The 19,837-nt window shown below is 42.1% G+C and overlaps 1 protein-coding gene across 5 annotated transcripts in view; it reads left to right on the top strand.

Moving 5' to 3' along the window:
- Positions 1–19,837, top strand: part of zmiz1a (zinc finger, MIZ-type containing 1a) — a 124,796-nt gene that overhangs the window by 7,420 nt on the left and 97,539 nt on the right. The gene's annotated exons all lie outside the window — the stretch shown is intronic.

The raw sequence follows: 19,837 nt of genomic DNA, 5'->3' as shown, positions 1-19,837 counted from the left end.
AGTTTTGTAGCTTTCGGAACAAAGAAAAACATAAAAGTAAAAAGTGCTCTTTCTTTAAGTTTTGTATATTTTTCTTAAAATTGACTTGCATTGAATTTAATCATAATTTTTATGTGGCTATTCAGACAGAAGAATTGCTAAAACCAGCCATTTTTTTAAGCCAAACTTGTTAATAGCTGATGTGAGAGGGGCTAAAGATCCACATATGGCTCTGGAGCCACAGATTGTTCTATCACATAAAACTTTAATAAAGTTCCCTGAAGTTTGTGGTTGTTACGGGGCATATTTTAAAAGGCTCAGGAAGCATTCAGAGTCTTGCAAAGTGCTGTAGCAGAGCACAGGGAAGGGGAGAGTAAAGTTTCTGGTCCACCCTGTCTCTGTCTCCTGTATGTTTGTTCTTTGATGACAAATTCAGAGAATGTCACAATGGCCACGTCCTGTTCCCTCCCCTCTCCGGAGAGAGACCGGGGTCCTTGAATCATAACTGACACTCGGCCTCAATGGGAACAGTCAGAGTCAAAGAACACACAGGAGGAACAAAATGTTCCCTCTATCTATCTGGTTGCCCACCAGAACCGCCTGCACTAAGGACTTCTCACCATCATAAGGAATTTCCCTCACTTTTTTGGGGGGGACCATTGATGAAATCTGCACAGAGCAGGGCTGAGCTAGTGTGTGCTGGTTTGACAGAGAGAGAAAAGGGCCGTGTCACAAAAGCAATATTATGTGTCTGAGTGAGTGGCGTTGGCGTGTGTCTGTTTGGCTTGTAAATCCCGTTTAAGCTAAGCAAACTCATTGTCCTCATCCTCCAACTGTGTGCTGGGTGTATGTGTGAGTGTGTGTTTTGTTTGTGTATCCCCTCCTTCTCCTTTCTCCTCATCCCCCTTTCTTTGAATTGTAAGTACAGTCACTAATTAGTCCCTGCTCACGCTGGGTTGGTGGGTTTACTGTTTCGTCTGTATTTGCCTTTTCTCTTTAGTTACAGATGCATTCCTGCAAGCCGCTGCAGCTTCTTCCAAGAGGCGCTCACGCCTTAAACAGTATCCCACATGACTCCGTTTGTCAGACAGCCCCACAGGACTGAGCTCCTGCCTCCCGCTCGCGCAGCAAACCGACCAGTCTGGCAGAAAAACCTCTGCACCTGCAGGATTCAGGAGTCAATAACCTGCTGTGCTTTTAAACCAGCACCAGCAATAGATCTTTATGGAGTTTTTTTTTTCTTTTTTTTTTCTAGGATTTGAATTTATTTCAGCTACCCTCTTTCCACAGCGTTTTGCAATTTTTGTCTAGCTCCAAGACCGTAATGAATCATTTTTCTAAAATAAAACACCCAATGCTGTGGTTATAATTTGTGCTATAAACAGTCTCCTTGTCTAGTCGGCAGGAGTGCACGCTGATGCAGATTTTTCTGCTGGAGGATGCGCAGGCGATGCACAGGGATGGCTGATATTCTGTAAAGGCGGTCAAAATGTCTCCAACGTGCCCTCCAAGGGAGACATGCGTCTTTGCTTTCTGACAACGTAAATTAACAAAGATTTACTAATGGCAATTATTGTTTGCCTGCTTTATTGGTTTTAAAAGGAGAATGCAGTCTGGTCTCACATGGATCTCCATGGATGACAGAACAGGCCATAGCTACTAATTTATGACAACTACAAACTTAATTGTATTTGGTTTCTTCATAAGCTGAAGGAAAGATATATACATCGATAGTTTTCAAAGATTATCACTAACAACGCTCTCGATAAGTGTGTAGTTTCATTTGTAGTTAGCCCGTTTACTCTAAGGTATCTTAGGGTAAACGGGCAATTCAGTGCAATCAGTAGCCTTCGTAATTAACCCAATTTGTCATTGAAGCAATATAGCAATTTCTGACCATCAAGCATCCAAGAGGCCAATGGCAACGCTGGAGGAGCTGGAGAGATCCAAAGATCAGGACAGATAATTTGTATATGGGACAACTATTGTTTTATTAATTTTTTTGCTGTTAAAAGAAACCTATAGGAAGTCCTATTTAAATTTTAGCAAAAGTCAAATGAAGCATCAACTGAAAACATATGACAGAAGTTGCTCTTGTCAGATGAAACCAGGAGCACAAAAGCTGATCTGTGTTGATGTGGAGATGAACAGCTTGGAGGAAAAACTTTTTCTGCGCTTCAAACAACTTGAGATTGTAGCTGTAGCAAAAAGAAAGATCATAAACATATATCCAGAGATACAATAGAATGGTTGAGGTTCAATTGCATTGTGTGTGTTTTTTTTTGTAGGCTCAGTCCAACTCTAGAGCTCATTCTAACTTGAAACTGGGTATTTACTAAGTGGAACATAAGGTGCTTCTACAAACGATTCGCTTAGGAGGGATGAATAGAAACGCACTCTGCACATTTCAGACTCATTAATAAAAATGTTTATTTGTAGAAAAAAAAAACGATCACTCTCCTTCCACTTGACAACTATTCTCTACTCTGGACATCTACCACTTCAGATATCCTCAAAATAAATTGAAGTTTGTGGTTGTAATGTGTCAAAATGAGACAAAATTTTAAGGGGATTTGAGGCCCTGTAGTTCTGGAAAGCAGGAAGAAGGATGTACACTAGCTGTTGAATTTCCCCGTCCAGTCATAGTTGTTATGGGGAGCCTCTTAAATCATATTGGCATATAATCATAAGCCTCACTGCCTTACTAAGACTATTTTTCTTCCCAATTTCTCTTTTCTGTGGCAGAAAAGTGTGTTACTGTGTGTGGTGTGTTTGCCCGCTCAGTGCCCTCCCCTCGGTTTCGACACTGGCAACTGAGCCAGCCGCTTTCCCAGGGTTCTAAGGAACGCCATCCCTTTCATTTTCCCGCCTGGGCGGCTCAGATAAAGGGGCATATTTAAACCTCTGTGTGGATACACCAACCGTAAGAAAATAATAATAATAAAAAAAATAAAAAATAGAAAGAAAGACGGGTTGGTGGGCAACGGAATTGACTTTACACAGACGGAAAGGGAGAGGGATGGGGAAGCCATGGGGTGATGAAGTATGAGTAAAAAGTGAATTAATGAACAGTGGAAGCTGGAATTCGTCATATATGTTTGAATTCTACCAGTTTTGGTATGAGATGTGCAAAGACTCCTGCTTCATCTGCAGCACAACACAGATAACCTGTACCCTCTGCTACAGGGGCAGTGTGTTTCACTCCTTTTTGTTTTTTTCTAACCTCCCCTCGTTTTGTGTCCTCTCAGCAATCCGAAGACGTGTCGCAATCCGTCGTTTATCATATCCGTAATGAGAGCGGGGTAATCGTGTGTTTTCCGGAGATGGCGATGATACAAAGCTCGGCGCTTGCCAGGGATCAGCCCTCTGTAAACAATGTTTATCATTGTCTTCCCAAGGCTGTTTAATTATCTGGCAAATATTATTGACAAACCAGCGAAGCTCCCTGTATCTACAACGTTCTTGGTTACTATTCACAAAATCTATCCACTTGATTGTACCAGCAAATAATATCCAGCTGTCTTTATTGCTTACACTTTGTGGAAACGATGAATTACGGGAGACGATTAAGGAACGCAGGGCGAGGTCGATCCAGATCTGATCAAATCGTTAATTCACATAAACTCTCTTCATTGTCGTACTGACAGAAGAAGGCTAATCTGTCTAACTCTATTCTAAATATTTCTGAGGCTCTCTAGTCCAAACTAAACACGACAACAATAAGATGACTTATGATATTGATATTTTATGAAGTTAACTGTTTATCACTCCCCACATTCATTGCCCAGTGGGGCAGAAAGTTTAAACGCAAATATTTAATTTATAATTACCCTGAAACTTAGGCTTCAGATTCAGCATGCAGTTTAAAATGAACTTAATAAAAGCAACAATAACAAAAAAAACTATTTAAATATATATCCCCTCTTACTACAATTTCACCATATATATTCAAATGTTCTCGGACAGTGTCACCCCATTTGCTTTATTTGCTGCGCTTATTTTAACCTCTGCTGAGTTTAGGCTGCGACTGCTAGCATCAACATTATTCTCAGTGACTAGTTTTGCTCAAGCTTGTGATGTTGAGAGGTGCTTCATGACATCCAAAATACTTACAGCTGAAATGATGAACAACATTGCTACCGGGGCAAAAATTGCTTTTCACATATAGATTTGAGACAAAAATGACTTTGAGTTAAAAATCACTACATTAGATTATCTGGGCTCAGTCAGGGGGTTCTCTCTGTCTGTCTGCCTTGTTTATGTGTGCTCAGTTCTTTGCACACATAAGAACTGTGAACTAGTCCAGTCTACCTCGGACTGGTTTACAGTGACTATGTTACTCTTCCTCATCCAACACACAGCACATTTTCGATTCTTTTCGCTCCTCAGCTCCGCATTTTACTGTCGGTACTGGGAATTACTTGGTAAGGAAAACGTAATACGTCTGATAACTTGATACTGAAAAGAGCAACACCGTTGGTAATAACATTTATTTTAATGCTATTATTCCCATCATTGCCCACCATGCTGTGTAAAACAGAGGCCACTTGTAGACAGCATAAATGTATAAATTTATTATGGCATCATACATAAGCAACAACAAAATTATGCTAGACTCTTTTACCATAAAAACATTTTGAATAACTTATGCTTTTAAACTCTAAACAAACGAAAATGCATTTTGCATACAAAACAGCAAAATGAGAGTAAACAATTAAAAAGAAAAAAAACCTTAATCTTTAAACAGTTTAAAAGGAAAGACACTTTCTTCGGCAAACCCCACTCGGTTTGACGAGGCGCGATAACCAGGAAATGGGGTGGGGGGCGTGGAAAGAACGGACTACATCTTCCACTCGTGTTTCGCTTTATTGTGGGCAGCTGCGAGATAATCAAGGGGTTTTACTGGGATAGAAAGCCAAGCCCAAGCAAGCAACTTCACGTTCAAAAACAAGCCCAAAAGAAACGCAAACCGCAACTCACAAGATTTGCAAGCGACTTTAAAGAAAAACAAGCCCAATGTTGCTTGTAATAAGCGGACTTTGCGACACTGTTTGTGATTTGTGGGAACTTTATTTGGAAAACTAAAATTTTACGTTGTCTCCTCAACCCCATTGTCTCTTGGCAGCGGGATGCGACACACCATTCAGTTTTCACCCAAACTACAGCTCATTATTCCAGATCATGTCTAGCAGCCACTGTTGTTACACACCTCTAATGTATCGCTTCCACAGACGTACTGCGACCTTTACATGTCGGTTCCCGCCGAGTGGAAGCTGAACGGCGTGTGTTGACATTGTTAAAGGCCCATGTGAGGACATCACACGCTCTCAGGTGTGGGACGGTTGGGGTGGGGGGGGGTCAGCATGCCATTCTGCGTCTAGCCTCACCCTCAGTCCTAAAGGGTGTTACTAAATAAAGAAATAAGTGTCTCTTATTTGAGCAAGTCTGTGCTGGTTAGCAACAATAACAGGAACCGATATTAGACTCGAACGTATGAATTATCACCTGACAGTACGTTACCTATGCACACACATTCACAAACACACACCTCTGTGTGTCATGTCTCTGCAACCACGTCACCCTGAATATCAAATTAACATGATTGTTTAACAAGAGAGAAGGGGTGCCTCATTGATGTTGGCATGAAATCACCTTTGTCGTGCTGTGTGTTTATGTGAACTATGCGCGTTTGACTGTGTGCGTGTCTGTGTATGAGAGAGAGAGACAGGGAGGGAGAGAGTGGGGTGTAGGAGAAGCAGCGGTTGCTTGGGGTGAGGTCCTGCCCTGATTTTCTCAGGAATTCCTTTGTTTTTGGAGCCAGAATGGTGGAAACTGAATCTGCCTAGCCTCGGGGGCTCTGCAGCTTGAGAAGTCCCCCGCTCACCTCATTCTGACGCCATCTCTGATGGCTGTAAGGGGCAGCTCTGTTTTCAAAGCTCGGCGCTGCAAAGGTGCTTTTCGGCTTCCAGACTTGCACCCTCGCACCCGGAGGAGCTGATGCTACTCAAACATCAAAGCTCTACAAGTCCAATGTTGATTATTTCAGTCACGACACATTTGGATTAGAGACGCACCAATCAGGCCTTTTCCGATTTGGTAATTGCTATATTTACACAAGAACTATAAAACACATAAAAGGCTTTAGCTTTAAGTCGAACAGAAAAGTTAAACTACGAGATTATCAAAGCAAATGTGTCTAACCTCTATCTGATTTTTTAAAATTTTTTATTAAAGTCAAAAAAGTGCATCTAAGTTTATGGTTTTGGTTCAAACATTCTGAAACTAAAACTGTTGGGAGTTCTTACTTCATTGAATATGAACACAATTTTGATTTTTAACCATAAGCCAACCTAAAGTGGAGGACAGTTTCAAACTTCAGATGATTGATTATTGTATGTTTACGTTGGATAAAAACATCTTGGAATAGGATGAGATAAATAATTGCCTATTCTCCACTGTAACTGCTCTACTTGGTAAATAAATTCCCATTTTAATCGTGTTTCAAGGCTACTGAAAGGCCAACAGCAGCAGCCGAAAAGTTGTCAGCGTCTGGTTAAAAGCTGTAAGATCTCACCTTTCGATCACGGCTCGTTAAAGCTGATAAACTGTGGGTGATGGTGTTTTAAGTTGCACAGAGATATCTCCATTTATCCCGAGCCACAAGTTTTCCATCTCCAGATCGTTATCTGGTGGCCTGTCGCTTTAAGTAACTAACTTCCACAGAGCGGAGGGTTTCCCTCTCATTTGAAAGGGGCTTGTGTTGAGCGAGTGGGTGGGGGATTGGGTAGAGGGTGGGAGGGCGGGGGGGTCAAATGGGCTTGTTGCCGGCCTCTTTTGAAGCAGCCTCATTCTTCTCTCGAACCGTGGGTGGGGTGGAGGGGCTCGAGAGATGAGAGGGGAGGATGCAGGCGAGAGGCGAGGAGGTCCGATCACGTGAGCGGTAATGGTGCTCATGCCGCTTCCTTTCAGGCTGTCACCGTAAATCTGTTTGACTTGTCACTTTTGAAATCATTACGAGGGCTAAAAGCCCCTCTATTGGATTGTGGCGGACATGTAGGAGGGGTGGTGGGGGTGGCAGCAGCAGGTTTCTTTTGTGCCTTCTTGACGATGATGATAATCACATTTGTTTCTGGACATACCACTGTGATGCTATAATTAGCTCTCTTCTATTCTTATCAGGATTTTTTTCTGAGTTTTTGCTCCTCGGAGTGGAAGTAAAGTATTGTGATCGGAATGATGACTTAGTTTTTTGTCGCTCTGTAACTTGCGTGGTTAACTTGACTTTGTATTAATACATAAAAATGGACTGAAAGGAGAGGTAATTATTACAGTTCAAGTTGGGAAAAATATGGAACTCTGAAGACAGTTTATCGTGTATTTGTAATTTGTTTTATTGTTTTAATTCGCTAGTGATCAGGCTTGGGCTGCGATGAGATTCTCACTTTATGATAACCTTGAGCAGAGACACTTGAGTATAGAGATAAAACGGTATGATGGAGGGTTTTTTAGATTGTGAAACCATAACTCTGCCCTGATTCCAATAACCGTGTCTGGTTGTGATTTAGTGCACGTGAGGTCTTCCGTTTCTCCTCCAAGTCAGTCAGAGTGACAGGAACTGCTTGAGATATGTCTAAACCTGTCGTGTCACTTTCTGACCCGACTCGTTGCTGACTGACGGAAACATGGCAGAGCAGATCTCATTCCAGCGATAAAGTCAGCAGGATGTGATGTCTGAATTCTGTTTTCCCTACACCGTCCTTTTACACCCTCATTCTGCTCCTCTTTCCTTGATTGTACTTACATTTCCCTCCTTTTCTCTCTGTCTCTCTTTTTTTGTGTGAATGCAATCCAGGCTCTATGTTGACCCTCTTCTCGCTTTCTTTGGTTTGTTTGCCAGCCGTGCTCGTGCCTGGAACAGAGCACCAGGGTGGACATCTGTCACGCAGCGTCTCTGATCTGATCTGCTCTAAGCTTCGGGGTCATAAGGAGTAGCAGCCGCCATTCAGGCAGCGAGGCCTCCTTATTTTTATTTAATATATTTTTTTCTCTTTGTTTTTGTAAGTTTCTCATTAAAATTCACATTGCTTGCAGTAGCAAGCACTCACAATGGTATTAAGATGTTTGGCTGTCTTCAAGCCGAGCGTCTGCCCTTTGGACTGTGACTAAAACTGGGCTGACACTGTCGTTTCTTCCTCATGAAGCTCCGCCTTGGACACCCAGCTGCAGCGAAGGAATTTTATCAGGCCGTCCGTCAACCGTTGCGACGATCAGAGAGGAACAATTCTGACAGTTAAACTGGATCCCTCTGCCTGGGGCAATGTCATTAATAACAAAACCAGAGAGAAGAGAAGAGCGAACAAAAAGGGTTTTAATTGTGACTGTTTGCTTTTTCTTAAGGAGCATGAAGCAATAGTGTGAAGCCTTCTGAAGCAGCCAAGTTTGATACTTTGCATACTTTCTTGAAAGGTTGATGGCTGCATACGGGACAGCGGTCTCTGTTTTGACATTTATTGGTGTTTCAGTTGTAGGTACTTTGTCAAAACAGTGATTTGATGCCAAGTGACAAGACTGACAAAACGTTTGAAGGAAAATATTAACATCTTTTCTAAGCAAAGCTTTCAGAGTACCATCATGACAGTTTTGTCTTTCTAGACATGGGACGCCTTTTAACGGGCATCATATGGGCGGTGGCCCAGGGTGGCATCAGAAATGGGTCGTTCACAATTATCAGATCAGATAATTGTCTGTTGCGTCTTGAACAAGACTATGTTATGTGCTTTATGACGGATTACAATGCATTTGACTCTTTCAAAGAATTTTGATGATTTCCTGCGTTACCCCGCCTCTGACGTGACCCTGCAAAGATAAATGTTTTCAGATAATGGATCGGTATATCACTTTTATTATTAAGGCAGAGTGTCTAAAAAGAGCAGGAACTTCTTAAAAAGAAGTCAATGGCCGGGTCAAGTGTTTTACATGTACGCTGAAAAGTTCCTGATTTACCTTCTCAGGAATATTTTTTATGTGTATGTGTAGTATGCCAAGATTTTAGTAAACCTTCGGGTATGTTAGTCTTACAGTTAACAGCAGGAAGAACAGCGCAATGAACTTCTCAAATACGAAGTAGGGATTTTTCCCCATGCAAATGGCAGAGGAATATCCTGAACATGAATTTCCCTCCACACATGACTGTGCAGGACAGCAGCGGCAAGTATGCCTGGGTTTGTTTTGCCAGTAGGCTCCACATCCTGCTGCTCCACGGTTTGTTGCTGGAAACTTAAAAAAAAAAAAAAAAAAGAAAAGTTCTGAATTGCAGTTTCAGTGTCAAACAGTAGAAAGAATTGTTGAACTTAAGCGTCCAGTTCTTAGACGTAAAAGTGATATAACCGTAAAAAGATTTGAAAATCTCAACGTTATTGGAAAAACTCTGCAAGATGTTTCTTTGAAATAATAATTGGGGATACAATCAGGCTTTTTAGGACTAACATGGATTTCCTGTTTTTTTTGTGTTTTTTTTCTTCTTCCTTTTTTACTTCTAAGATAAATCACTGGTTAATTTGACTATGTTTTATTTTTATTTAAACAAATTAATGTGCTGGTAACTTGATAGAGGTTGGTAGAGGTGATGCTTTTAATTTCAACAGAGAATAAAGGTATTAAAAAATAATTGCAGTTTTTAAATCAAATATTCCTAGTCGCTTTTTGATAAAAAGATAAACTCAAAACCAAGCCCCTGTGAAAATCACATTTTGTTTTTGCATTTACAGAGCAAAAAAGTGAATTTTTTCAGTTTTGATACGTTTCAAAGAATTTTGATGATTTCCCGCATCTTCTGATAAGAAGAGGAAAATTAGATTTTCCATTGTTTGATCAGCAGATTACCATTGAGGGGGAAAACTACTAGTTGATTTGCCATTATTAATAGTTATAGTAATAACTTTGGCACATGCTTTGTGTTTGGGAGGGGAAGAAAAGTTATGGAAGCTGTTCATTTTTAACTTGATAAAAAAAAAAACTGCACATTCGTTGTATCTGTAAACTACATTTGTGATAAGTTGTTCTGCTCACTCTTTCCGTGAGATTTTGATGCCACATACTGCATTGTCGGCCTGCTTGCGGGACACCTATAAAAGGCCCAAACACTTTTAAATTGCTTAAAACGGCAGAAGGTTTGGCAAGCGATTGAAAGATTTACAAACTACAGGATTTTATGTTTCTTTCTGATAAATCAACCAACCCATTTGATCAGTTCAGAGCCTCTGGAAACGCTCCGCCTGCCAAATCTCCAGAGTCACTGAATCTGAAGCTGCTTTGATTCGGCTCATCCAACCTGAGTCAGCAGAACCGCACAATAAAAGCCAAACATGTGTGACATGTAGATTAGCCCCTATTATTACACCTGTTTCCCTTCAAAGTAAATCTTGTTCACTTGGTGCGAATCAATGTAAAGGAAATTACAATCACAATAAGAGGAAGAGACGTCGGCTGTTATCTTTTGAAAGATAATTGACCTGTGACGCACTGCTGGCAGAAGCCCAAGCCCACAAATTGGTTCACAATTTGAATGTAAATGATTTTTCAGGTCAAACCGAAGATAAACATGTGTGTGTGTGCGTGTGTGTATGTTGACATTATGTAGACAGAAGGCTAACATGTAATCCAGCCTCTGTGGTGTGTGGTGTCATTTTCCTCTGCTGATTAGATTAATTTGCCTCCCATTAAAACTTACAAAGTCTGCAGATTTTACATAAAATATTGACTGGTTGGTTCAACACTTACTCCACTATTTGATGAGTATATATAATATCCCCTTACTATTATTAAGGGGATATTATATTAAGATACATACGGACACCATCTATGCAGTCATTTGTGGGAAAAAAAAAGATTCATTCTCACTGCAGCAACTTTCTCCAAGTTGAAACAATTTACAGCCCGATCCCAAACCTGGAACAGTCAGTACAGGTATGTTGGATTGTGTGGAATTCAAAAAATGACGTACAAACACTAGTGTAACCAGTTTATTTCAATGAAGATAAAAACAGTCTGGAGGGAGCAAATAGAAATGCTAAAAATACGAAACCTGCACTTATAAACAACAACATCCTGTTGTTTCATCTTAAGATTTATTAACATCCTCTGGGACAAAGTATAGACTGAGTCTGTTCTGATTTGCAGAACCTAGAATAGTTTAAACATCACAAAGCTAACTAGTGAGCCGACTAGCTGCAATCTCTAAAATAGCTTAATAAAACAGGCAAAAATAATCACATTTACAAAGATTTATCTACATCTCGAAATCAACTGGTGACCAGAATCAAATTTTCTGCAAATTTCCGAAATCACATATTTTTCTACTCTGATAATGCACCATAACTGAGCACCAAAAAGGTTATGTAGGCAACAGAAAGACTTATGTGTGGAAAGCTGAACAAAGTGCTGTAAAAGTTGCTTTGCTTAACCCTTTTCAGGTTTTTACTTTCATCTGTTAGGAAACGTGCAGGGTTTAGAAACGATGGCAGCAAATCTCCAGAGTTAATGTAAGGATCTAGGTTCTCTTGGAGATAAAGACAAGCGATTACAGTTCACAGTTTACAATCAATAACGTAGAATGCCAGAGACGGCTTAAAAGACCAATTCTGCAATAATTTTGCCTTTGTTTGAAAACAATAGTAAAATTCTGTTTAACAGCACCTTCTTTAAAACACATTGCCTCCCCCGCTAAAATAAAGCATATTTATTTGGAATGCTACTTTTTTCGGATTGGATTTTAACCTCCAATCATTAAACTTTTAGTCTCTTTCCAGCACCGACCTAAATACTGAACTGGTTCTCTTAGATTTATATTCACATTTTTTTGAAAATGTTTTGCTTTGTTCTTTGACTGCTTTCAGAAAGATAATAACAACGTGTTTGTGCACACTATTTAGGATGTAGTGCTACGATTTTGCACCCCATTACCTGTTCTCAGGCAGCGCTAATTAGGAAACCATAAAACGCTGATGTGATGAACTGTTACGGCAGACATGATTAACGTTATGACTCCATTATCATTTTGAGGGATGCTGCGGTTTGCATATAGCTCAAAGGTCTGCCGCGCCGGATCTGCTTGCATGTCTGCAGCTTGGTTGGCCGAAAACGACTTCGGTGCAATTATATCCCTTACCCAGTTTAAATAATGGCATTTACAACTTTAAAATCCACCCTCCCCCTCTACTTTTAAAACCTGAAAGCCTCAAGCTCATATTTGCCATCAGAATTCTCACTGCGGCCCTTTTCTTTGGGTTGTGCAGCAGCTTCGGGAAGCCTGGTAAATACTGATGACAAGCAAGGTCGGGGCGGTGATGCAGGACAGCCCGAGTGCTGCACCGCTGAGGGTTGTTGCTAGAGGAAAGGAAAAAAAGAAAAAGAAAAGGGTGGGATGAAGGATGGAGAAAGGAGATGAGGGGACAGGGATAAAAGTGTGTGGCATTGCAGCTCCGGCGGTGTACCACCCGCTACTCAGCTGCAGCTACAAATCACACAGAACCGTTTCGCTGCTGGCGCCGTGCCACGACACTGATCGCTGGCACACAGAACACTGTCAAAACCATCTTGATGGGTAATTAGAGATACTCTATCATTACAGCTGTAGCTATAGCAGCAGTGCTTATGTCGTCTAGTGTGCGCATGATGTGCAAGTGACATCCGAGGGCGTCGGGATGCTGAAAATACATTTTATTCAGTTTAACCCATGCTGATCCTTTAAATTCCGCCGTAAACTCCACCATGAACCGAGGCCTGTGTCTGCGCGTCTTTCCAAACGTACGTAGGGCTGCGTGTAAGCAACAGCGACGTTGTTTTAAAGGTTAGCGGTGTAATTTATTAGTGTTGCCGAAGCACATCATGTCCTGTGTGACTTTGACCAGACGGGCCCTGCTGGTTTAAAGAGCGAGCAAGATAAACAGAGGAGGCTTTAAGCAGTTCTGCATACACACATCAAAGAGCAAAAGAAAGCAAAGCGCCAGGTTGGCCGGCTGTTTCCCCCGCCACCATTTAGACATTTAGTATTTTCCCATTAACCCTCATCACTCACACGTAGACCTCGGCTAAAATACCCACTTTTACGCTCACCGTGAACAATTTGGCAATTTGCGACGTTATTATCCTAATTTGCCCAAGCGAAAATGAAGGAGGTGGGGGGGGGGAACGCAGAGCACATTGTATGCCCTTCGATTAAGTGGGATGTTTTGAATGTGGCTCCTCCACCTTCAAGAGAGATTTGATACTTGAGGGGCTGAAGTGTTTTTGATGGAAACTCCATTAATGATTGATAACAGGAGGAGAGCGGTTATCTTCCCGCTGCAGCGCAATCAATTATTAAAAGTCCTCCTCTTGCATTTTGGTGGCACATAAAAAAATAAAAAAAATCAGTCACCATCTTAAAATCTTGAGTTGATAATATCTGTCAAAGGAATTTAGGATGCTGCATTGATTTAAAAAAAATTTTTTTTTAAACTCTCTTCATCTAAGGGTTGCTTGTTGTGCATTTTAACATGGATTGATTTATGTTTTAGTGATGGCATCATAGCTTTATTTGTCACATAAAGGAAAAGTTTCCAGACCTTTAATCCAACAATCCTGAAATCAGGGATGTCCGGATGTGATTCCAGGCATCAGGAATGATCCTGATCAGTGTGTTGGCTAGAAACAGGAAAAAAGCAGAGAGAATGATCAGCCCAAAAGGTGAGAAAAAAAAGTTACAAAAGGTAATTTTATGCACCTTTATTTGTCCATCAGTAATTGCTTACTTAGAGACAAACTTTATGCATTAGAGAAGAAGTTAATTTTTTTAAACATGTGTTTAGTGTGTTAAGATAGTTTGGAAAAGGATTTTAGTAATGAACATCAGTCCTAATTAAATAATCATCCCTCAAATTCCCACCAACGTAAAACTCACATTTGTTTTCTGTCATCATTGCTAGCATTAGCCTAGAAGTTCAGAAAAGTATTCAAATTTGAGACATTACCTGTAGAAAAAAAAAGTGTTATGTCAGGTATATGTTTTGAAGCATAAGGTAGAAACTCCTCTTAGCACAAAATATCTGTTGCTGTCAAGAAAAAAAAAAAAACTAGCCCACATGTTCCTGAAAAACCATTTGTGGCTGGTGTAAGTGGGCAGAAAATAATACTAAATTAGACCATGAAATATTGTATGTGCTGTTTTACTGCACTTTAAAGCGGAGGTGTTTTAAAGCATATGGCATTCATTGAACAAAGTACCTGAACTGGGATTTTGAGTTTTCAAAAACATCCATATATGGAGAACCAGCAATCCTGTTTGGGTCTTCCCTACCTGAAATTTTCCACTCTCTTACGTGCATTGGGATATTTAATATGTAAGCCAGACTGACTCAGTCTGTGTTTACGTTGAACTTTCTGACATGAGCTCATGATGTTGAAGTACTAAGTACTTGAAGTGATGCTGGAGAGTCGTGCCAGCCTGCGTTTCAGCGCGAGTCTGTGTGGCACTGGAAATTCTCCAGAGCCGACTGCAGATTCAAGCAGGCTAAAGACGAGCTGACAGGCCCGCGGGGTGCGCTGTGTCATCACCAAGGTTCCCATCAGGCCTTTGCGCAGGGAATCTTCCCAGAAAACGGCGTCGCAGCTCCACACGGGAGACCAGATGAAGTCCTTGTACTGCTTGTGGCAGCCACTGAGCAAAAGCGTCCAGCCTCTTCTGCTGCAAACGCTCCGAGACAAGGCAAGAGTCGATGTTTTTACATCTCTCAGCTTCGAGTGGCTGCGGAGGCTTTCTTAAGCCAAGGTAATGATTATGCCTTGCATAGACACAGAGAATGCCTTGAAGCACTTCTGTAGGAACGCTGCTCTGTTTTTGCATCATCTGAGTGACACCCTCACTTACTGGTGTCAATACTGGAGTTATTTATTGACTACAAATGAAGCCCTGCAGCACTCTGGTTGCTTTTTTTTTTGTCCTTTTCACAGACTGCAGCCTCTTAAGAGGAGCTAAGAAAAATAACCCTGGAGATATGACACAACTATCAAGATCCAGGCATGCAAAGATAGCAATAAGTGGCGATTGTCAATGAAAAGAAACAACAGAGATGTGGTGGCTCCTCATATCTGACCTCTCGTGGTCGTGTCTTGTCAGAGAAGCGAGGCAGCACTTGTTACCCGTCTTATGTCAACATTTGCTGTATTGACACAAGCTGCATCCCGTAGGCTTCTGTCCTGAAAGCTCTGGGCACTGCAGCCGTGAAACAGAGTGATTAGATTTAAAGATGGAGATGAATGTGAACACAGCTTATTACACAAAAGCATAAATCACAAATAAGAGCCTGGGAGCTGTCTGATTGACCTTTTTGTACATCGGTGATGAAACTGGAGATGGATACTCTCCCTTGTAGGGGAAGTTGAGCAGCAACACGGGTTTCGGACAACAACGTCACAGATACAGAAAAAAGTGCACACTTGTAGGGTCGGTTGTCGAGATACTCGGATCAAAAAAATTTGACGATTACGAATGTGTGGTGTTTGTCAAGTTTTGGGTTGCCAATGCCAGTTTGAGTCAAATCTGATTCCTCGATAAAGCCTGTAACATAAGAAGGTAAAAGAACTATGTTTAAAATATATTTTCTAACTTCTCTGATGCTATATACAGTGGTGTAAAAAGAAAAAAAAATTGCCCCCTTCCTGAGTTCCTATTCTTTTGGATGTTTGTCACAGTTCTGTGCTTCAGAACATCTGAAATTCTGGCTTATCTTTGCAGAATTGTTGAACTTCACCCACATTGGAGGTTGGCACATCACTTGTGTGGCAGTAATCAAGCTCAGGTGTGGCTAGAGACAGCGTTTCTGCCGTAGAGTTGTTTGAGAAAGGTCTGACAGAGATCATCTTGTCCAACAACGTATGGAAAGCAGCTTTATAATTCTGACTGCTCACCAACATCTTTCCTGGTGCATCTCTGTGTTACCTTTGCAGTACCTTTTAGATGAAATTGTCAGCATGTCAGAAAGACACGAGAAAACGCACACAGTGACCGGCCGACACCTGGTTCTCAGGCCCATCTTTTCCCAGGTAGTGTCCTCCCGTCTGTCCGCTTGTCGCCCTGTCTGTCCCAGCAGCTCGGAGCCTCAGCAGGGTTATTAGAATAGCCCCGTGGCTGTCACTGATAAGGCTTGTATGGGCGCAGCGGCTGACAGTGTTGCCTGTCTGCGTGGCAAACACAAGTGGCCCAGGCCAGGGGATTACTGCCTGCTGCCATTTCTGCTGATGCCTTTCTTTATGTTATCCTCTTCAGTCAGATGTGCTGCATTTGAATAACTTGGCTGATGTTGTAGAAATGGAACTCCTTGAAATCTCCACCTGCATACAAATGAAGGCACATGCACGATTTCACACGGCCCATCCATTTCTCTCTCTCTCTCTCTCTCTCTCTCTCTCTCTCTCTCTCTCAATATTGGTCTCACTTTCTCCATCTTCTCTCTTTTTTCTCCTGCTGGTGGCCATAACTGGTTATTTACATGCTCTGTCACTTACTGGGCGGAGTGATGCTGATGGGCTAGGAGGCTCGCTAATCCACTCTACTGCTGTCATTAGAGAGAAGCAAACAGACTATTACCACCTCCTCCTCTTTCTGCTCATCATAAGCTGGCCTGAACCTCACACACATATATACACACACGCACACAGAAACAGTTGCACAGCTGTGATGGAGAGTGCCTCTTGTTTCTTCAGCGCTGCTGAGTGGAGCCCTGCTTTGGTAATTGATCCTGTTTGGTACACGAGGAAGGAGGGAGGGAGGCCCTAAGTGTTGTCAGTTTGCTGCATTAATTTTTCAACCGTGGCCAGTGAGGCTGGAGGGACAAGGAGGGGTCCGTCGCAGAGCTCACCCAGAGCAAAAACACCGTGCCCAGTGCCGAACGCGCTGCTGTTTATCGCTGCTCATTCTAAAATAAGTTCTTCTCTCTGAGACTCAATTATGATTCAGCAGACTGGTGGACTCACTCACTGCCTCCTGCAGATGACAAATTTGTTTTGCTCTGTCTTCCTTTCTTCTGCAGCACATAAATAACCCTGTAGTGGTTAAGTGACTTGTGCCTCTTTGTCTGGGTGTTTTTTAACCCTCTTGTGCTGTACAGAGAGTTCCCTGTGATACTGGACAGACCTCATCCTGTGCTTTCTGAGCCCTCATCTGAGGGGGGCTCTGGTCTTTTGACTCACTAATGATGTCATCTTGAGCTGAAACGAGGCACAAACACCCAATTTCTGCCTTGGTAGTAGGAACTGCTATTATTGGTTCTGCGTTCCTCGCAGCTCCCACTCACGGACAGTGTGAAAAACACTCACTGCTTATAATTAGCGGGAGCTCCGCGGCTGTGCCGGTCAGCACGCCCGGACGGAGCGACGGCGATGTCCGTCAGAGCCACGTTAGCCAGCGCTTTCCTGAGTCATTAGCAGGCGCTCACCGCCACGGTGGACGTCACAGCTGACATTTGTGCAGATATGAGTCACAATTTCTTTCTTGCGCATAAACTATTATTTCTATATCGACACTTTTATAAACACAGACACATTAAAGATCTAGACCCAAGGATTTTGCAATAATTAAGTGTAAATTTTTATCAATGTTTTTAGCTTCTATATTGTTGATATCTCAGTATCTGTTGTGTCAGAAAACTATCTGCAGCAGCTTAAAATACAGGCTTTCTGTTGATATAAAATACCAATTGGGTTTGGAGCACTATCACATGCTTAAAAGCCTTGAGTAACAATAGCACAAATTTTAAGCATTTTTGTACAAAGATTTAAAACAAAAACTAAAAAATAAAAAGGCTGCCATGATCGAATTACTCCAACTTAAATCAGAAAAACAACAAATACTCTAGATGCACCAAGTAGGAAATAATCTTCTCTTCTCTCCTACCTGATTAGATGATTAGTTGCTGAGATGCCTCTAGAATCCAGTATCATTTTATTTTTTAAGTTTAGGAATGTAAATAGAAAAATCTTGTTAATCTAGCCTGTTTGGCTAAGAATGTCAAAGTTATTCCCTCTCAACAGATTTTTTTCTTTCCTGAGATCAAAGAAAAACAAAAAAATTCTCTAAAATATTGCAAGTTAACTAATTTGAATCTGACTGGTGGGAAGCAACCGACTGATCAAAACAGTCTCGGTTAAGTGTTTAACATCAAAGTTTCAACTCGCAAACAATGCGAGAGGCAGAACCCGGTCGCAGGCGGGCTCAGTGATTTACAGCCTGTGGCAGGTCACACAGGTGAGAGTCTTGTCTGCTTTGTCCCATCCAGCAGGTGTGTTTTCTCTGCAGGTCTGATTATTCTCCACCGCCACCTCCACCCCTTCCTGTCCTCTCACCCTCCTGCCAGCGTAGCTAGCCAGGACAGGCCTCCTTCCACTCCAAAACCGTGATTGCATTCTTCAGCTATTCCACCCCCTCCTTCAGAACAAGGACCCACTGCATCTCTCTCCCTTTCAAGTAGAGGCTGGCGGGCGCATTTCCCCTTTGAAGATGTAATCTTGGAAAACACAGAGACATCTCTGGGATTATCTTAAATGTCTTCAGTATGTCAACAGCCCAGTTCTGTTACAGAGCAGCTTTGGCTGTTTTAAAGGAGGTCGGCCGCGATGACAAGCGGAGGAAGGAAAATGCCGCGCCGCGGAGGTAATCGCAGGGTCAATTCTGGCCGACTCGTTTCAGGGCTGGACTCCCGCCGGTGAACCTGGATGTTGAGGCACAATGAAACGACAAATTTTCCCACGCACGTGGCGCACGCCGTGTTTACAATCGGAGGCGGCGGCGCTCCCGGTAACAGATGGTGTTTGTAGGTGAGGCCTGTTGATGTCATGGCATTCTCCAAAACGGATGCGACAATCCAAACTGTGCAACGTCTTAACCAAGCGTACAAAACGAGACCAGAAACATCACAGAGTAGTCACGAGAGGGAAGGTTCGCGTACACCAAATTAGAGGCACATAAGTGGGCGCTCCTTGAAAAGGATCTCGACTTTGTAATCATATCAGATGTTATCGAGGGGAGATTTTAGGAAGGGTAAGTGCCTGGAAACTAAATCAGAGAGAGGCTGCCTAGGGAACACGTTGTTATCATAATTACCTGCTGAGCGATGACTGCAGAAGCGGTGTTGATGTTGACGCCACGCTGCCCTCCTCCCCCCCTCTCTCCTGACAAGGCTGTCTTGTGTGGGCCACTGCCTTGCTTTGACATCACTTTGTGCTCTGTTCTTTGTGTGCTTTCTTTATTTTCTTTTATTTTTTCTTTCCCCCCCTCTCTTTTCAGCAAGTAACAAAGACTGCAGGCCAAAAACTCAAATATTGTTTTGGTGAGATCAGGCTCGCAGATTGAGGACAGACTTGCGTCAGTGCATACGTGCGGGTGCTGGGAGGCTGCGGGGTCAATCCCTGGAGCCAAGGCGAAAGAGAGACCTCATCCTCTATGTTTCAAACAACAAGTTAATGCTCACGCCGAATGGGATGCCTCTGCTCTTTATTACAGTGCCTCGGAAAAACACGGGCTTGATTTTTAAGGATTTTGTGAGCTAGTCCAACACAACCCTTTGTGTTTTTGTGTATGTCTCTACTAGCTTTGCAGAATGTTTTTTAAAACAACTCAGTCTAAGTCGTATTAGATGCATAACACCCGTCTTTCCTGATCTTCCTTCTGTTTTCACATGTCAGACTAAACATTTCTCCATGAGAAGTTCAAAGTTTGGGAAAAGCCTGAAGGCAGTCGGCTGCACTGGGTTGTGTTCAGGTTTATTCGACTAAAGGTGTCTAAACACCAGTGCGTGCTATTTGATTTTGATTATTATTATATATA

The sequence above is a fragment of the Poecilia reticulata genome, linkage group LG15 (assembly GCF_000633615.1).
Source record: "Poecilia reticulata strain Guanapo linkage group LG15, Guppy_female_1.0+MT, whole genome shotgun sequence".
Taxonomy (NCBI): Eukaryota; Metazoa; Chordata; class Actinopteri; order Cyprinodontiformes; family Poeciliidae; genus Poecilia; species Poecilia reticulata.
Note: the sequence above shows the minus strand (reverse complement) of the source record. Positions and strands in the feature narration are given on the sequence as shown.